Source organism: Oncorhynchus keta, chromosome 7 (assembly GCF_023373465.1).
Source record: "Oncorhynchus keta strain PuntledgeMale-10-30-2019 chromosome 7, Oket_V2, whole genome shotgun sequence".
In the NCBI taxonomy this organism is placed as follows: Eukaryota; Metazoa; Chordata; class Actinopteri; order Salmoniformes; family Salmonidae; genus Oncorhynchus; species Oncorhynchus keta.
The window spans coordinates 51,101,117-51,110,723 of NC_068427.1; the positions used below are offsets into that span (position 1 = coordinate 51,101,117).

Genomic DNA, 9,607 nt, shown 5'->3' on the forward strand with positions numbered 1-9,607 from the left:
TCAGTTCCGCAAAGGTTCAGGTCAGTTCCGTAAAGGTTCAGGTCAGTTATCATTTCCGTAAAGGTTCAGGTCAATTATCAGTTCCGTAAAGGTTCAGGTCATTTATCAGTTCCGTAAAGGTTCAGGTCAGTTATCAGCTCCGTAAAGGTTCAGGTCAGCTCCGTAACGGTTCAGGTCAGTTATCAGTTCCGTAAAGGTTCAGGTCAGTTATCAGTTCCGTAAAGGTTCAGGTCAGTTATCAGTTCCGTAAAGGTTCAGGTCAGTTCCGGAAAGGTTCAGGTCAGTTCCGTAAAGGTTCAGGTCAGTTCCGTAAAGGTTCAGGTCAGCTCCGTAATGGTTCAGGTCAGTTATCAGCTCCGTAACGGTTCAGGTCAGTTATCAGCTCCGTAAAGGTTCAGGTCAGTTATCAGTTCCGTAAAGGTTCAGGTCAGCTCCGTAACGGTTCAGGTCAGTTATCAGTTCCGTAATGGTTCAGGTCAGTTTTCAGTTCCGTAAAGGTTCAGGTCAGTTATCAGCTCCGTAAAGGTTCAGGTCAGTTATCAGCTCCGTAAAGGTTCAGGTCAGTTATCAGTTCCGTAAAGGTTCAGGTCAGTTCCGGAACGGTTCAGGTCAGTTATCAGTTCCATAAAGGTTCAGGTCAGTTATCAGCTCCGTAACGGTTCAGGTCAGTTATCAGTTCCGTAAAGGTTCAGGTCAGTTATCAGCTCCGTAAAGGTTCAGGTCAGTTCCGTTCTGAAACGTCTCAGGTCAGTTATCAGTTCCGTAAAGGTTCAGCTCCGTAATGGTAAGTTTTCGTTCCGTCAGTTATCAGCTCCGTAAAGGTTCAGGTCAGTTCGGAGTTACAGTTCAGGTCAGTTCCGTAAAGGTTCAGGTCAGTTCCGTAAAGGTTCAGGTCAGTTCCGTAAAGGTTCAGGTCAGCTCCGTAATGGTTCAGGTCAGTTATCAGCTCCGTAACGGTTCAGGTCAGTTATCAGCTCCGTAAAGGTTCAGGTCAGTTATCAGTTCCGTAAAGGTTCAGGTCAGCTCCGTAACGGTCCAGGTCAGTTATCAGTTCCGTAATGGTTCAGGTCAGTTTTCAGTTCCGTAAAGGTTCAGGTCAGTTATCAGCTCCGTAATGGTTCAGGTCAGTTATCAGCTCCGTAACGGTTCAGGTCAGTTATCAGCTCCGTAACGGTTCAGGACAGTTATCAGCTCCGTAACGGTTCAGGTCAGTTATCAGTTCCGTAAAGGTTCAGGTCAGTTATCAGCTCCGTAAAGGTTCAGGTCAGTTATCAGTTCCGTAAAGGTTCAGGTCAGTTCCGCCAACGTTTCAGGTCAGTTATCAGTTCCATAAAGGTTCAAGTCAGTTATCAGTTCCGTAAAGGTTCAGGTCAGTTATCAGTTCCGTAAAGGTTCAGGTCAGTTATCAGTTCCTTAAAGGTTCAGGTCAGTTCCGGAAAGGTTCAGGTCAGGTCAGTTCCGTAAAGGTTCAGGTCAGTTCCGTAAAGGTTCAGGTCAGCTCCGCAACGCGTTTCAGGTCAGTTATCAGTTCCGTAAAGGTTCAGGGTCAGTTCCGTAACGTTTCAGGTCAGTTATCAGTTCCATAAAGGTTCAAGTCAGTTATCAGTTCCGTAAAGGTTCAGGTCAGTTCCGGAAAGGTTCAGGTCAGTTCCGTAAGGTTCAGGTCAGTTCCGTAAAGGTTCAGGTCAGCTCCGTAATGGTTCAGGTCAGTTCCGTAAAGGTTCAGGGCATTTATCAGTTCCGTAATCAGGTTAATGGTCAGTTATCAGCTCCGTAAAGGTTCAGGTCAGTTATCAGCTCCGTAACGGTTCAGGTCAGTTATCAGCTCCGTAAAGGTTCAGGTCAGTTATCAGCTCCGTAACGGTTCAGGTCAGTTATCAGCTCCGTAAAAGGTTCAGGTCAGTTATCAGCTCCGTAAAGGTTCAGGTCAGCTCCGTCAACGGTTCAGGTCGTAATGGTTATCAGTTCCGTAAGGTTCAGGTCAGTTCCGTAAAGGTTCAGGTCAGTTATCATTTCCGTAAAGGTTCAGGTCAATTATCAGTTCCGTAAAGGTTCAGGTCAGCTCCGTAAAGGTTCAGGTCAGTTATCAGCTCCGTAAAGGTTCAGGTCAGCTCCGTAACGGTTCAGGTCAGTTATCAGTTCCGTAAAGGTTCAGGTCAGTTATCAGTTCCGTAAAGGTTCAGGTCAGTTATCAGTTCCGTAAAGGTTCAGGTCAGTTCCGGAAAGGTTCAGGTCAGTTCCGTAAAGGTTCAGGTCAGTTCCGTAAAGGTTCAGGTCAGCTCCGTAATGGTTCAGGTCAGTTATCAGCTCCGTAACGGTTCAGGTCAGTTAGGTCAGTCCCCTCCTTCAGGTCAGTCCCCTCCGCGGGAACCCCGGTCACAACTTGCAGGCTTGTTTTCGAATTGCTGTGCGTTTTGTTGCCAACCTATTTTGCTACCTGACAACTTTACGGGTTTCACTTTTTAATTACCGTTCATATATTTATTTTTCCTCAACTTTTTCACTCCGGACGCTTTATCTGGACACGATTCGTCAGGACCTCCAACAGCCGAAGCTAAGTAGTAACATTAACATGATGCCTTCTAATTGCAGCCGCTGTGCTCGCCTTACGGCGAGGATAGCTGTACTGCAAGCCCAGCTTCATACGCAATCGTTAGGCAAGGGTAATTTCAGTGTAGTAAAGGATGAAACAGCGTCTGTGCCACCAGTAAGTACAGATAGTAGTATAAATCCCTGGCACAGTCCCCGCAGCCGGACAACTTTCTCACGGTTTCTGGAAGGAAATGCTGTAGGAACGCTCAACCGGTGTCGCTCATTCAGCAGACAGAAACTTTCAACCGGTTTTCCCCATTAAGCAGCGGGTCGGAGTCAGAGACCGAGTCTTCTCTGGTCTCTACTCCTCCCGTTACGGGGTCTGAGACGCCGAAGCTTCCCACCATTAGCTCTGACAAATTGAAAACTCTAGTCATTGGCGACTCCATTACCCGCAGTATTAGACTTAAAGCGAATCATCCAGCGATCATACACTGTTTACCGGGGGCAGGGCTACCGACGTTAAGGCTAATCTGAAGATGGTGCTGGCTAAAGCTAAAACTGGCGAGTGTAGAGAGTATAGAGATATTGTTATCCACGTCGGCACCAACGATGTTAGGATGAAACAGTCAGAGATCACAAGCGCAACATAGCTTCTGCGTGCATATCAGCTAGAAAGATGTGTCGGCATCGAGTAATTGTCTCTGGCCCCCTCCCAGTTAGGGGAGTGATGAGCTCTACAGCAGAGTCTCACAACTCAATCGCTGGTTGAAAACTGTTTTCTGCCCCTCCCAAAAGATAGAATTTGTAGATAATTGGCCCTCTTTCTGGGACTCACCCACAAACAGGACCAAGCCTGACCTGCTGAGGAGTGACGGACTCCATCCTAGCTGGAGGGGTGCTCTCATCTTATCTGCCAACATAGACAGGGCTCTAACTCCTCTAGCTCCACAATGAAATAGGGTGCAGGCCAGGCAGCAGGCTATTAGCCAGCCTGCCAGCATAGTGGAGTCTGCCACTGCCACTAGCATAGTCAGTGTAGTCAGCTCAGCTATCACCATTGAGACCGTGTCTGTGCCTCGACCTAGGTTGGGCAAAACTAAACATGGCGGTGTTCGCCTTAGCAATCTCACTAGGATAAAGACCACCTCCATTCCTGTCATTACTGAAAGAGATCATGATACCTCACATCTCAAAATAGGGCTACTTAATGTTAGATCCCTTACTTCAAAGGCAATTATAGTCAATGAACTAATCACTGATCATAATCTTGATGTGATTGGCCTGACTGAAACATGGCTTAAGCCTGATGAATTTACTGTGTTAAATGAGGCCTCACCTCCTGGCTACACTAGTGACCATATCCCCCGTGCATCCCGCAAAGGCGGAGGTGTTGCTAACATTTACGATAGCAAATTTCAATTTACAAAACAAAAAAAAACAACAAAAAAAAATGACGTTTTCGTCTTTTGAGCTTCTAGTCATGAAATCTATGCAGCCTACTCAATCACTTTTTATAGCTACTGTTTACAGGCCTCCTGGGCCATATACAGCGTTTCTCACTGAGTTCCCTGAATTCCTATCAGACCTTGTAGTCATTGCAGATAATATTCTAATCTTTGGTGACTTTAATATTCACATGGAAAAGTCCACAGACCCACTCCAAAAGGCTTTTGGAGCCATCATCGACTCAGTGGGTTTTGTCCAACATGTCTCTGGACCCACTCACTGTCACAGTCATACGCTGACCTAGTTTTGTCCCATGGAATAAATGTTGTGGATCTTAATGTTTTTCCTCATAATCCTGGACTATCGGACCACCATTTTATTACGTTTGCAATTGCAACAAATAATCTGCTCAGACCCCAACCAAGGAACATCAAAAGTCGTGCTATAAATTCACAGACAACACAAAGATTCCTTGATGCCCTTCCAGACTCCCTCTGCCTACCCAAGGACGCCAGAGGACAAAAATCCGTTAACCACCTAACTGAGGATCTCAATTTAACCTTGCGCAATACCCTAGATGCAGTTGCACCCCTAAAAACTAAAAAAATGTCTCATAAGAAACTAGCTCCCTGGTACACAGAAAATACCCGAGCTCTGAAGCAAGCTTCCAGAAAATTGGAACGGAAATGGCGCCACACCAAACTGGAAGTCTTCCGACTAGCTTGGAAGGACGGTACCGTGCAGTACCGAAGAGCCCTTACTGCTGCTCGATCGTCCTATTTTTCTAACTTAATTGAGGAAAATAAGAACAATCCGAAATTCCTTTTTGATACTGTGGCAAAGCTAACTAAAAAGCAGCATTCCCAAGAGAGGATGACTTTCACTTTAGCAGTGATAAATTCATGAACTTCTTTGAGGAAAAGATTATGATTATTAGAAAGCAAATTACGGACTCTTTAAACCTGCGTATTCCTCCAAACCTCAGTTGTCCTGAGTCTGCACAACTCTGCCAGGACCTAGGATCAAGAGAGACGCTCAAGTGTTTTAGTACTATATCTCTTGACACAATGATGAAAATAATCATGGCCTCTAAACCTTCAAGCTGTATACTGGACCCTATTCCAACTAAACTACTGAAAGAGCTGCTTCCTGTGCTTGGCCCTCCTATGTTGAACATAATAAACGGCTCTCTATCCACTGGATGTGTACCAAACTCACTAAAAGTGGCAGTAATAAAGCCTCTCTTGAAAAAGCCAAACCTTGACCCAGAAAATATAAAAACTATCGGCCTATATCGAATCTTCCATTCCTCTCAAAGATTTTAGAGAAGGCTGTTGCACAGCAACTCACTGCCTTCCTGAAGACAAACAATGTATACGAAATGCTTCAGTCTGGTTTTAGACCCCATCATAGCACTGAGACGGCACTTGTGAAGGTGGTAAATTACATTTTAATGGCATCGGACCGAGGCTCTGCATCTGTCCTCGTGCTCCTAGACCTTAGTGCTGCTTTTGATACCATCGATCACCACATTCTTTTGGAGAGATTGGAAACCCAAATTGGTCTACACGGACAAGTTCTGGCCTGGTTTAGATCTTATCTGTCGGAAAGATATCAGTTTGTCTCTGTGAATGGTTTGTCCTCTGACAAATCAACTGTACATTTCGGTGTTCCTCAAGGTTCTGTTTTAGGACCACTATTGTTTTCACTATATATTTTACCTCTTGGGGATGTTATTCGAAAACATAATGTAAACTTTCACTGCTATGCGGATGACACACAGCTGTACATTTCAATGAAACATGGTGAAGCCCCAAAATTGCCTCGCTAGAAGCATGTGTTTCAGACATAAGGAAGTGGATGGCTGCAAACTTTCTACTATTAAACTCGGACAAAACAGAGATGCTTGTTCTAGGTCCCAAGAAACAAAGAGATCTTCTGTTGAATCTGACAATTAATCTTAATGGTTGTACAGTCGTCTCAAATAAAACTGTGAAGGACCTCGGCGTTACTCTGACCCTGATCTCTCTTTTGAAGAACATATCAAGACCATTTCGAGGACAGCTTTTTTTCCATCTACGTAACATTGCAAAAATCAGAAACTTTCTGTCCAAAAATGATGCAGAAAAATTAATCCATGCTTTTGTCACTTCTAGGTTAGACTACTGCAATGCTCTATTTTCCGGCTACCCGGATAAAGCACTAAATAAACTTCAGTTAGTGCTAAATACGGCTGCTAGAATCCTGACTAGAACCAAAAATTTGATCATATTACTCCAGTGCTAGCCTCTACACTGGCTTCCTGTCAAAGCAAGGGCTGATTTCAAGGTTTTACTGCTAACCTACAAAGCATTACATGGGCTTGCTCCTACCTACCTCTCTGATTTGGTCCTGCCGTACATACCTACACGTACGCTACGGTCACAAGACGCAGGCCTCCTAATTGTCCCTAGAATTTCTAAGCAAACAGCTGGAGGCAGGGCTTTCTCCTATAGAGCTCCATTTTTATGGAACGGTCTGCCTACCCATGTCAGAGACGCAAACTCGGTCTCAACCTTTAAGTCTTTACTGAAGACTCATCTCTTCAGTGGGTCATATGATTGAGTGTAGTCTGGCCCAGGAGTGGGAAGGTGAACGGAAAGGCTCTGGAGCAACGAACCGCCCTTGCTGTCTCTGCCTGGCCGGTTCCCCTCTTTCCACTGGGATTCTCTGCCTCTAACCCTGTTACGGGGCTGAGTCACTGGCTTGCTGGGGCTCTCTCGTGCCGTCCCTGGGGGTGCGTCACCTGGGTGGGTTGATTCACTGTTGTGGTCGGCCTGTCTGGGTTGCCCCCCTTGGGTTGTACCGTGGCGGAGATCTTTGTGGGCTATACTCGGCCTTGTCTCAGGATGGTAAGTTGGTGGTTGAAGATATCCCTCTAGTGGTGTGGGGGATGTGCTTTGGCAAAGTGGGTGGGGTTATATCCTTCCTGTTTGGCCCTGTCCGGGGTGTCCTCGGATGGGGCCACAGTGTCTCCTGACCCCTCCTGTCTCAGCCTCCAGTATTTATGCTGCAGTAGTTTATGTGTCGGGGGCTAGGGTCAGTTTGTTATATCTGGAGTACTTCTCCTGTCCTATTCGGTGTCCTGTGTGAATCTAAGTGTGCGTTCTCCAATTCTCTCCTTCTCTCTCTTTCTTTCTCTCTCTTCTCTCGGAGGACCTGAGCCCTAGGACCATGTCCCAGGACTACCTGACATGAGGACTCCTTGCTGTCCCCAGTCCACCTGGCCATGCTCCTGCTCCAGTTTCAACTGACCTGAGCCCTAGGACCGTGCCCCAGGACTACCTGACATGAAGGCTCCTTGCTGTCCCCAGTCCACCTGACTGTGCTGCTGCTCCAGTTTCAACTGTTCTGCCTTATTATTATTCGACCATGCTGGTCATTTATGAACATTTGAACATCTTGGTCATGTTCTGTTATAATCTCTACCCGGCACAGCCAGAAGAGGACTGGCCACCCCACATAGCCCGGTTCCTCTCTAGGTTTCTTCCTAGGTTTTGGCCTTTCTAGGGAGTTTTCCTAGCCACCGTGCTTTTACACCTGCATTGTTTGCTGTTTGGGGTTTTAGGCTGGGTTTCTGTACAGCACTTTGAGATATCAGCTGATGTACGAAGGGCTATATAAATACATTTGATTTGATTTGATTTGATCAGCTCCGTAAAGGTTCAGGTCAGTTATCAGTTCCGTAAAGGTTCAGGTCAGCTCCGTAACGGTTCAGGTCAGTTATCAGTTCCGTAATGGTTCAGGTCAGTTTTCAGTTCCGTAAAGGTTCAGGTCAGTTATCAGCTCCGTAAAGGTTCAGGTCAGTTATCAGCTCCGTAGGTTCAGGTCAGTTATCAGTTCCGTAAAGGTTCAGGTCAGATCCGAACGGTTCAGGTCAGTTCCGTAAAGGTTCAGGTCAGTTATCAGTTCCGTAAAGGTTCAGGTCAGTTATCAGCTCCGTAACGGTTCAGGTCAGTTATCAGTTCCGTAAAGGTTCAGGTCAGTTATCAGCTCCGTAAAGGTTCAGGTCAGTTATCAGTTCCGTAAAGGTTCAGGTCAGTTTCCGCAACGTTCAGGTCAGTTATCAGTTCCGTTCAGGTCAGGTTCAGGTCAGTTATCAGTTCCGTAAAGGTTCAGGTCAGTTCCGGAACGGTTCAGGTCAGTTCCGTAAAGGTTCAGGTCAGTCAGTTCCGTAAAGGTTCAGGTCAGTTCCAGTTCCGTAAAGGTTCAGGTCAGCTCCGTAATGGTTCAGGTCAGTTATCAGCTCCGTAACGGTTCAGGTCAGTTATCAGCTCCGTAAAGGTTCAGGTCAGTTATCAGTTCCGTAAAGGTTCAGGTCAGCTCCGTAACGTAGCGTGTCCAGGTCAGTTATCAGTTCCGTAATGGTTCAGGTCAGTTTTCAGTTCCGTAAAGGTTCAGGTCAGTTATCAGCTCCGTAAAGGTTCAGGTCAGTTATCAGCTCCGTAACGGTTCAGGTCAGTTATCAGCTCCGTAACGGTTCAGGACAGTTATCAGCTCCGTAACGGTTCAGGTCAGTTATCAGTTCCGTAAAGGTTCAGGTCAGTTATCAGCTCCGTAAAGGTTCAGGTCAGTTATCAGTTCCGTCAGGTCAAAGGTTCAGGTCAGTTCCGCAACGTTTCAGGTCAGTTATCAGTTCCATAAAGGTTCAGGTCAGTTATCAGTTCCGTAAAGGTTCAGGTCAGTTATCAGTTCCGTAAAGGTTCAGGTCAGTTATCAGTTCCGTAAAGGTTCAGGTCAGTTCCGGAAAGGTTCAGGTCAGTTCCGTAAAGGTTCAGGTCAGTTCCGTAAAGGTTCAGGTCAGCTCCGTAATGGTTCAGGTCAGTTATCAGCTCCGTAACGGTTCAGGTCAGTTATCAGCTCCGTAAAGGTTCAGGTCAGTTATCAGTTCCGTAAAGGTTCAGGTCAGCTCCGTAACGGTTCAGGTCAGTTATCAGTTCCGTAATGGTTCAGGTCAGTTATCAGTTCCGTAAAGGTTCAGGTCAGTTATCAGCTCCGTAAAGGTTCAGGTCAGTTATCAGTTCCGTAAAGGTTCAGGTCAGTTATCAGTTCCGTAAAGGTTCAGGTCAGTTCCGGAACGGTTCAGGTCAGTTCCGCAACGTTTCAGGTCAGTTATCAGTTCCATAAAGGTTCAGGTCAGTTATCAGCTCCGTAACGGTTCAGGTCAGTTATCAGTTCCGTAAAGGTTCAGGTCAGTTATCAGCTCCGTAAAGGTTCAGGTCAGTTATCAGTTCCGTAAAGGTTCAGGTCAGTTCCGCAACGTCTCAGGTCAGTTATCAGTTCCGTAAAGGTTCAGGTCAGTTATCAGTTCCGTAAAGGTTCAGGTCAGTTCCGTAAAGGTTCAGGTCAGTTCCGTAAAGGTTCAGGTCAGTTCCGTAATGGTTCAGGTCAGTTATCAGCTCCGTAACGGTTCAGGTCAGTTATCAGCTCCGTAAAGGTTCAGGTCAGTTATCAGTTCCGTAAAGGTTCAGGTCAGCTCCGTAACGGTTCAGGTCAGTTATCAGTTCCGTAATGGTTCAGGTCAGTTTTCAGTTCCGTAAAGGTTCAGGTCAGTTATCAGCTCCGTAAAGGTTCAGGTCAGTTCCGG

The 9,607-nt window shown here is 46.2% G+C and overlaps 1 long non-coding RNA gene across 1 annotated transcript; it reads left to right on the forward strand.

Moving 5' to 3' along the window:
- Nucleotides 1-591: 591 nt before the first annotated feature.
- On the forward strand, nt 592-9,334 carry LOC127931204 (uncharacterized). The gene is made up of 3 exons (XR_008140331.1): nt 592-630; nt 1,090-1,123; nt 8,974-9,334. It is a non-coding gene; the product is annotated as an uncharacterized LOC127931204 (long non-coding RNA).
- Nucleotides 9,335-9,607: the final 273 nt, after the last annotated feature.